Here is a 7,608-nt window from a genome sequence, read left to right on the forward strand (position 1 = left end):
ACTTTTTGATCAAGTCATTTCTCCACACCTCAGGAGGTCCTGCAGCAAAGCAGTGGAGTTTTCTGTATAGCACAAGGGAACAAACTGCCTGATAAACAGATGCATCATAAAACTTTTCTTTCACTCAGTATGGAAGCTTAGGTTGCAGCAGCATGAAATGTGCCATAACGTGGCAGTCTTCAGATTAACATTCAGGCCAGGGTCCTCAAGGCATCTTCCATCTGCTGCATACCAAGCACTATGGAAATGGACAGAGTGATGGTTTGGAGGCCGAGCTTTGGAGTGCTGAGGAATGGAACTTCTGTCCAAGATGGCACATACTGAAGGCTGTGACATAGTATCACAGGCTCTTAATCTGATCTGGAAGCTGAATTTTGTGGCACACTGTATAATAAATATTGACATTTACTTGGACCATCTTGGTAGGTTCTTTGTGGAGCACTTACACACATCCACACAGCGTGAGTACAGCAAAAATACTTACACTTAATCCTCACTAATCTCTACAGAAGAGAGGTCACGTTGAGCTCTTTCATTTCTGTGACTGACGACATATCCTTCTAAAAATGTCATTAATTGTTATTTTATTCAAATAAGAAGGTAGCCAACTAGCCATCTGCATGTACAACTGAATGTAAAGTACACGGATGTACACTTGTACATCAAATCAAAGTAGCTGCATGTGTGTTTGGGGTTGTGCATGAATCAAAACCTGGTGTGTGTGTGTGTGTTTGGTTTAAAGGCTTTTAAAAAAAGGTAAAGCGTAACTCTAAAAAACCCAGTTTACCGCTCTCTAGGGACTGAAAATGAATGACTGCTTTCCTAAAGGTCTCATTTTAGCTCTTCCTTAAAGAACACACTTACATACTGTCCAGCAGCTGTCAAGAAATCATTTTCATCTATAACTGATACACATTCTGCCATTTCATGCTCTAATATACACCTGTCTATGCTGTCTTCTGAACTGTAGAGGCATCAGTTCACCTCTTTATTAGCCAGAAAGTTGTATTTCTAGATACAGAAGCAGCTCTTCACTCTATGTGAAATCTACTAATCCTTAGGATTTCTGTATCCATATGCAAGTAAAATGGGGAAGAAAAGCTGACACACAGTATCTCTCCACCAGGTTTCACCACATCTGCTAAAACCGAAATGCAGCTATATGAGTGTTTTCAAAGGCTCTATTCAAGTTCTACTGCCAGAAACTTGGGGGAGAAGATGATAGATGAAGGAAGGTACAAGCTGCTGCAGAAATGGTCCTGACTGCCTTGGCTTGCACTCTGTTTTCTATTTCAGACTGGAGGATAACCTGTCTATAGCATATGAGGGGGACAGCCTTGTTTAGGAATTACTTGCAATGCTATCAGCGTTGGGGGGACAGTCTGATTCAAAACAGGGAATTCTATTCTTGAATCTCTGTAACGAGGTTCTTGGTCCAATACGTCAGTCTCCAAATCAAGTGTCATGCTGCAAACTTGCATTCCTTGTCCTTTAATCAGTAAATAACTTTAAACACCAGCAGTGCATGCGCCTGCTTTTACACTGGAGGATGAATTAGGGAAATGTATTGACTCTTTTCTACTTCAGTGAGAACAGTTGCCATGCAATCTATAGACAACAATGAGCAAAGAGTCAGGCAACGCTGCTTAACAAACCCACTTACTTTAAGTGCACTTATCTGTAAATACCTTGTTCCTGAAAAAAGGGGTGCTGCCTACATAGATGTATTATAGTGCTTCAATTTGTGAAACTGGAAGGCAGATGAGCTACTCTCCTTAGGGACCATTTTGCAAAATTATATGCACTAGGTGCAATCTGGTCCACTCAGTCATAAAACAAAAGCATTTTGTAAATGCCTATCTGTGGGCCCCAGGGATGAGCTGTCACCAGCAAGGATTAGGTTTGCAGAGATGACAGAGAAATCGCCTCCCTCTTTCTACAACTCCTGAGTGCAGAGCTTTGATTCCTTCACAGGATGTGCTGGACAATGAGTGAAAAGCCTGTGAAAAGCAGAATCATCCAAAGCAGCAGTCCTCAATCAAGGGCTTAGGTGCCCAGAAATACTTGAATTGCTCTGAGGCCCCATACTGAGAAAATCTATACAGAGGGGGCCAACCCTTCTCAATGATTTTCTCAAAGGGAATTCAAATGCTGAAGCAAACACAGCCCCCTCCAAAGGGGCCAAGGCCACCAGTCACACCCAGCAGCAGCAGGGCAGAGCCTGTACCACTGGATGGCCAGAACTGGTTGGCCCCTCTCTTAAAAGCTGTGCCTCTTCAAAATCTCTTGGGCATGAGCAGTGATCCCAGCCCCTTCCTTCATCACCCCAAGTGCTCTCCCATGAAGCAACAGGTGCCTGAAAGGACAACAACCAGATCATGCCACAAAGAGCCTGGCACCTGGCTTTCCATGGGGGCAAAGGGAAATATACATGGGGACTTCCTTGTCCTGCTCCCCCCCTCCCAAGTGAAGAGCAGAGATGGCTGCTGTGAGCTGTGCATCTCCTCTCCTTTTGCCTTTTTAAGCCATCAAGGCTTGAAAAAGTATTGATATCTTGAAAATCATTCAGGCTTGGCAAAGCATAAAGCCCTGGAGGGCCAGCTGGCCCCTGTTCTCTTACCTGCCATATGGCAGTGGTGGCATGAGCTTTCTTCCCTTCCTCTCCAACCAGCAGAGACGAGTTTGGCATCCACACCTGGAAAGGCAAGAGAGGCAGCATTTGCCAGAGCCACTGTTCTCCTTCAAGCCAAAGCTGCTGACATGCTGGGCACTGGCTCCAAGGATCATGACCATGAACAACCCCCACAGAAGTGCTACTTCAGACCATATCAGAAAAAGAGGGCAGAACAGTTTGGGTCATCAGGAATGGCTTTATGTCCCTTTTTAGAGTAACTCGGGAGATGGGAATCAGCACAAGACACTGCTTCACCTCAAACATTCTGCCTACTGCCTTGCACCTACCTCACACCTCGCTTATCCACACCCTCAGGCTGATTTATAAGACCCTTTCTCCATGGAAAGTCTACTTTCTACTTTCTAAGGAACCTTTGGACACTCAGCTTTCAAATGCTGATATTGCATGGATAGCTCTTGAATTGTACTTTCTAACTCAACTGACCATGCTGACCAAAGCAAAACAGATGAAGAAGTGCACTATGTTCAGGCTGAGAACATCCATAATCATCAGTTTATGTCATGGGTCAGCTGCATTGCTCCTGTTCATCCATCCTAGGATTGTTGTGACAGAACAGTGCTATTAAAACAGCATTTGTTGCCGGCCCAGTCTTCACGTTATTCCATGGAAGGTATATCTGCAAGATGCTCATGTAATGACCTTTCCAGCGCAACAGTCACGTTCTGGGAGAGGGCAAAAATGCTGCAGGCCATGCCATGAGGCAGATCAATAGTTCTAGCAGAACTGGGGGCTGGTAAAAGTAATGTCTCTGCTGGTATACCACAAGACAAGCCATGTGAAATCCACTGGATCTTGCCAGCACTGCAAACAGCTCCCATCAAGGGCTGAAGTGTGAGGCCAGAATGGGCAAGTGTGAGGCTGCTTGCCTGAGTTGCAAGAGAAGGTGACACATGATATTGTTCTCATTCATTGCCCCACAGATCTTAAAACCATCCTCCCCCATAATTGAGGAGGATGCAAGGACAGCTCTCCTCGCACTTCTTCGCTTTCAGTACATTGTCCTGCATCACTCCATGCTGATGACCTCTGGCTCTCAGACAAGTTTGTAGGCACTCCCCATAAGAGAGTGTGCTAGTTTCTTCCAAGCACAAAAATATAATGCTGAGATGCCATGGCTCCTGTCTCTGTACCCCAGGATCTTTGAAGGCAAAAGTATAAATGTGTCCTGCTCTTTGAAGTCATTTGAGTAAGACAAACCCATAGGAAGAAGTGCTGCATAGACATGCTCTATGGACTGCCGCATACTGACTCCAAGGCATGGACTGCTCTGGAAACCATGGTGCACAAAAGTAATAGCTAAAAATCAACCCTTCACCCATATCCCACTGCCCTTACATAAGCATAGAATAAGAGGTTGGAAGGGACCTCAAGGATCATCTGATCCAACTTTTCCTGGCAAAAGCATGATCTATACAAGATGGCCCAGTACCCCGTCTAGCTGAATCTTAAAAGTGCCCAGTGTTAGGGAACCACCACTTCCATGCAGAGATTATTCCAGTGGCTAATTGGTCTCATTGTGTAAAGTTTTCCTCTTATCTCCAACCAGAATCTCCCCAGGAGTAACTCGTACCCATCACTCCTTGTCTTTTCCATGTGACTCCTTCTAAAAAGGGAATCTCCCACCTTCTCTGTAGCCACCCTTTACATGCTAGAACATGGCGATAAGGTCTCTCCTGAGTCTTCTTTTCTCTAATATGAACCAATCCTATTCTCTCAGCCTTTACTCATACTGGAGGCTTCCCAGTCCTTGAGTCATCTCTGTGGCCGTTCTCTGGACCCTCTTCAGCCTGTTCATATCTTTTTTGTACAGTGGGAACCAAAACTGGGCACAGTATTCCAGGTGTGGCCTGACAAGCACTGAGTAGAGTGGGATAATGACATCTTTATTTCTGATGGCAATGCCCTTGATGTCACACAGCATCCTGTTGGCTTTCTTTGCTGCAGCAGCACACTGTTCATTCATACTAATCTTGTTGTCCACCAGGACCCTGAGGTCCCTTTTAAGCTATGATGATGTGGCCTGAACTAGGCAGTTCACTACGCAGGCCCTTGCAGGATCATAGCGTGCGCGCACAGACCAGACTGTGTCATAGCAAGAGGCAGAAGGGCCTTGCTGGAGATGCCAGCCAAGGGTACGGCCTGTTCTGCTTCACAACCTTTAAAATTTTGGGGTCTCTATACGTAATTTGCTCAAAAGTCTCCTGACAGCCAATACATACACCCTGTCCTAAAGCACAGAGCAGACATTCCATTTTGTATGCTGCTCAGGTGACTGGAGTACCTGCCTTTACACAAGAGCTCACTCAGGAGCAAACTGCGTAAATGTCAGTGATCTCTGCAATAAATGTAGAAAGTTTTATAGCACATTTGATAAAAAATTGAACTTTGATTTGGGATTTTTATACCATTTAACTAAAAATTTATGTTTGTGATTTCTTTCTACAATACACAATGCAAATGGAGAAAAAAATATGGGGAAAAATACATGGCTGGCAGCAAAAAATTAATAAAATGTGCTGCAAGTAAAACAGATGGTCAGCACTTGGTGGTTTTGTACGGCCCTGGGTGGCAGCTAAGCTGTTCTTATACTTGGAGAAGATAAAAAGGGGGGAAACAAGTCTGTATCACTGTTGCACTTGTGCTGTTTCAGGGATCTTGACGCGATGGTGTCTGGGGTTACGAGCAGTGCCTGAACTGAAGGTTAGCCCTAGTTCCTCAGCTGCCCACATTACCTAACACTGCTCTTTCCCATAGCCTGGAGGATGCTGTGCATGTAGGCCAGATGACCACCATGATGCATGCATGCCTAGGAATCAGGACCTCTGAGCACAGGATGGCACTGACCACCTCCCAGGCAAAGCCAGAGCAGCCTCTACTGCTCTGCCTTGCAGTCAACTTCTCAGGAGTGCTGCGAAGCAGAAAGCAATCGGTGTGGCCACTCCACCTATCTCCAGGTCCTCCCTGCTTCTGAAACACACCTGATGCTGATCCATGCAAGGTGCTGCATTATGTGCTGCTGTCTGAGCAAGGAGAGATAGAGGCTCCTTCACAGAGAAAGCCTGTGACCTCTCCAAACAACGTTGCTGCAATACTGTCTTCAGTGGTCTAGATCTCTCGAACAGTTCATGGCCATACAGCGTCTCAGAAATAGGATGTCAGAGCTGTCAGTCAGCTACAATTAATCTTTCCCACAATGCTACAGAGTGTGACAGTAAACACTCATCTTCAGCTAAGCCCATTTTGAAAAATTACTTGAGGGCAAGATGCTGAAGCACAGCCAGGCTGTTTCAAACGGGAGCAGCGAGGCCAGCACCTATGCTGATTCACCTGAGGTTCAGACACAAGGTCACACAGTAGGAGAAATGAGAAAAAAAGTCAGCATATGCTGTATAACTAGAACATTTTAATAACAAAATTGCTCATTCTCACGTCTTATTCAGAGAGGTTCATTCAGCCAACCTGGAACCTAACGTCCTCCCTTCACAGGTTGTCTTTAGCTTGCTTTGGTACTTGGTGATGTGTGTACTACATACAGGAAGTTAACTTCTTTGGTCATCCCCCAAGGAAACATTACAGTGAGCAAACCAAGGGAAGGATAGGAGCCAGCACTGCTTTTCTTATCAAAGCAGTCTTTGAAAACTGTCTGGTTCGAATCAATCCACAAAGAAGTCATGCCCACTCCCACAAACCTTCTGCAGCAAAAGGGGCAAGAATGGTCCAGATCAAACACTGATGCAGTTAAGATTTGCTATGGAGCTCTGATGCCAGAAGCATGGCCTTGCATGCCAGGACAGTAAGTTGGAAGGATGAGGCACTACCGTCAAAAAGCACAACCACAGGAAGGGTATTGAGACCACTGGTATAGAAATGGCTCTTCTGTTGTATGCATAATGCTTGCAATTCCACTGCATTTTGCAACAGCTTTACTACTTCAGAATCCCACGAGCAACAAGAGTGTTCAACCTTAGCCAACTAATGCTGGAGTCTCAGCGTACAAGATTTTGAAGGGTCATTTCCAACATCCCATTTCAGGAACATCCACCATTTAGTTATTTATGGAGCACTCAGCATATAGTCAAATTATTTTCATGTAACCTTAGAAAATTTGGGGCAGACTTCTGTAGGCAACACTGCCAACATTTCTAACAAGTGCTACCTGACTACCATGCTTGTAGTCCTGTATTCCTGTGACACTTGAGAAAGACTTTATCATATTTGTGCAGTACATGTTCTAAGCAGCCTATCAGAGCCACTAGCCTAAAAGCATCCTTAGACACAACAAAAAATGTTGCTGTTTTTACAGTTCACGTACTTAAGTGCAAGAATTGCATAAATGATTTATACCCTTTTTAATACTGTAGCAATCACTTGATTTACCACATCTTTAGACCCGCATCCCAGAACTTCTCCCTCCTAGATCTGCAAGTGTCCTTGAAACACTTGGCTACTGAGCATCTATCCTGTGCCAGTTTTCTCTATTACTTCTTGACATGAAGTTTCCATATTTAATAGAATTTCCAAGCTTGCAGAATTCCTATCACAGTGCCCCTAAGTGAAGCACTTCGAAGCAGGTATCTGTAAGACATTAGCAAAGCATCAAGATTTAAAAAGTGAATTACTCCTTTAATCTATTTCAAAATAAATTATCCTACTTCAGAGCCCAGCTATGCTACAGTGTATGCTCCAAAATTCTGCATAGTTGAGGAATGGAAAGAGTAGTCCAGAAGCACTGTGAAAATTATTTCATTCACAATAAAAATGCTTAGGAAATCCATTAATTTTTTTTGGGTAATAATTTTGGAAAAGATGCATATGACCTCATCATTAGGTTAGACATAAGGAAGAAGTTCTTCACTGTCAGGGTGGTAAGACACTTGAACAGGTTGCCCAAGAAGTGGTAAAAGCTCCATCCC

The sequence above is a fragment of the Psittacula echo genome (assembly GCF_963264785.1).
Source record: "Psittacula echo genome assembly, chromosome: 1".
Taxonomy (NCBI): domain Eukaryota; kingdom Metazoa; phylum Chordata; class Aves; order Psittaciformes; family Psittacidae; genus Psittacula; species Psittacula echo.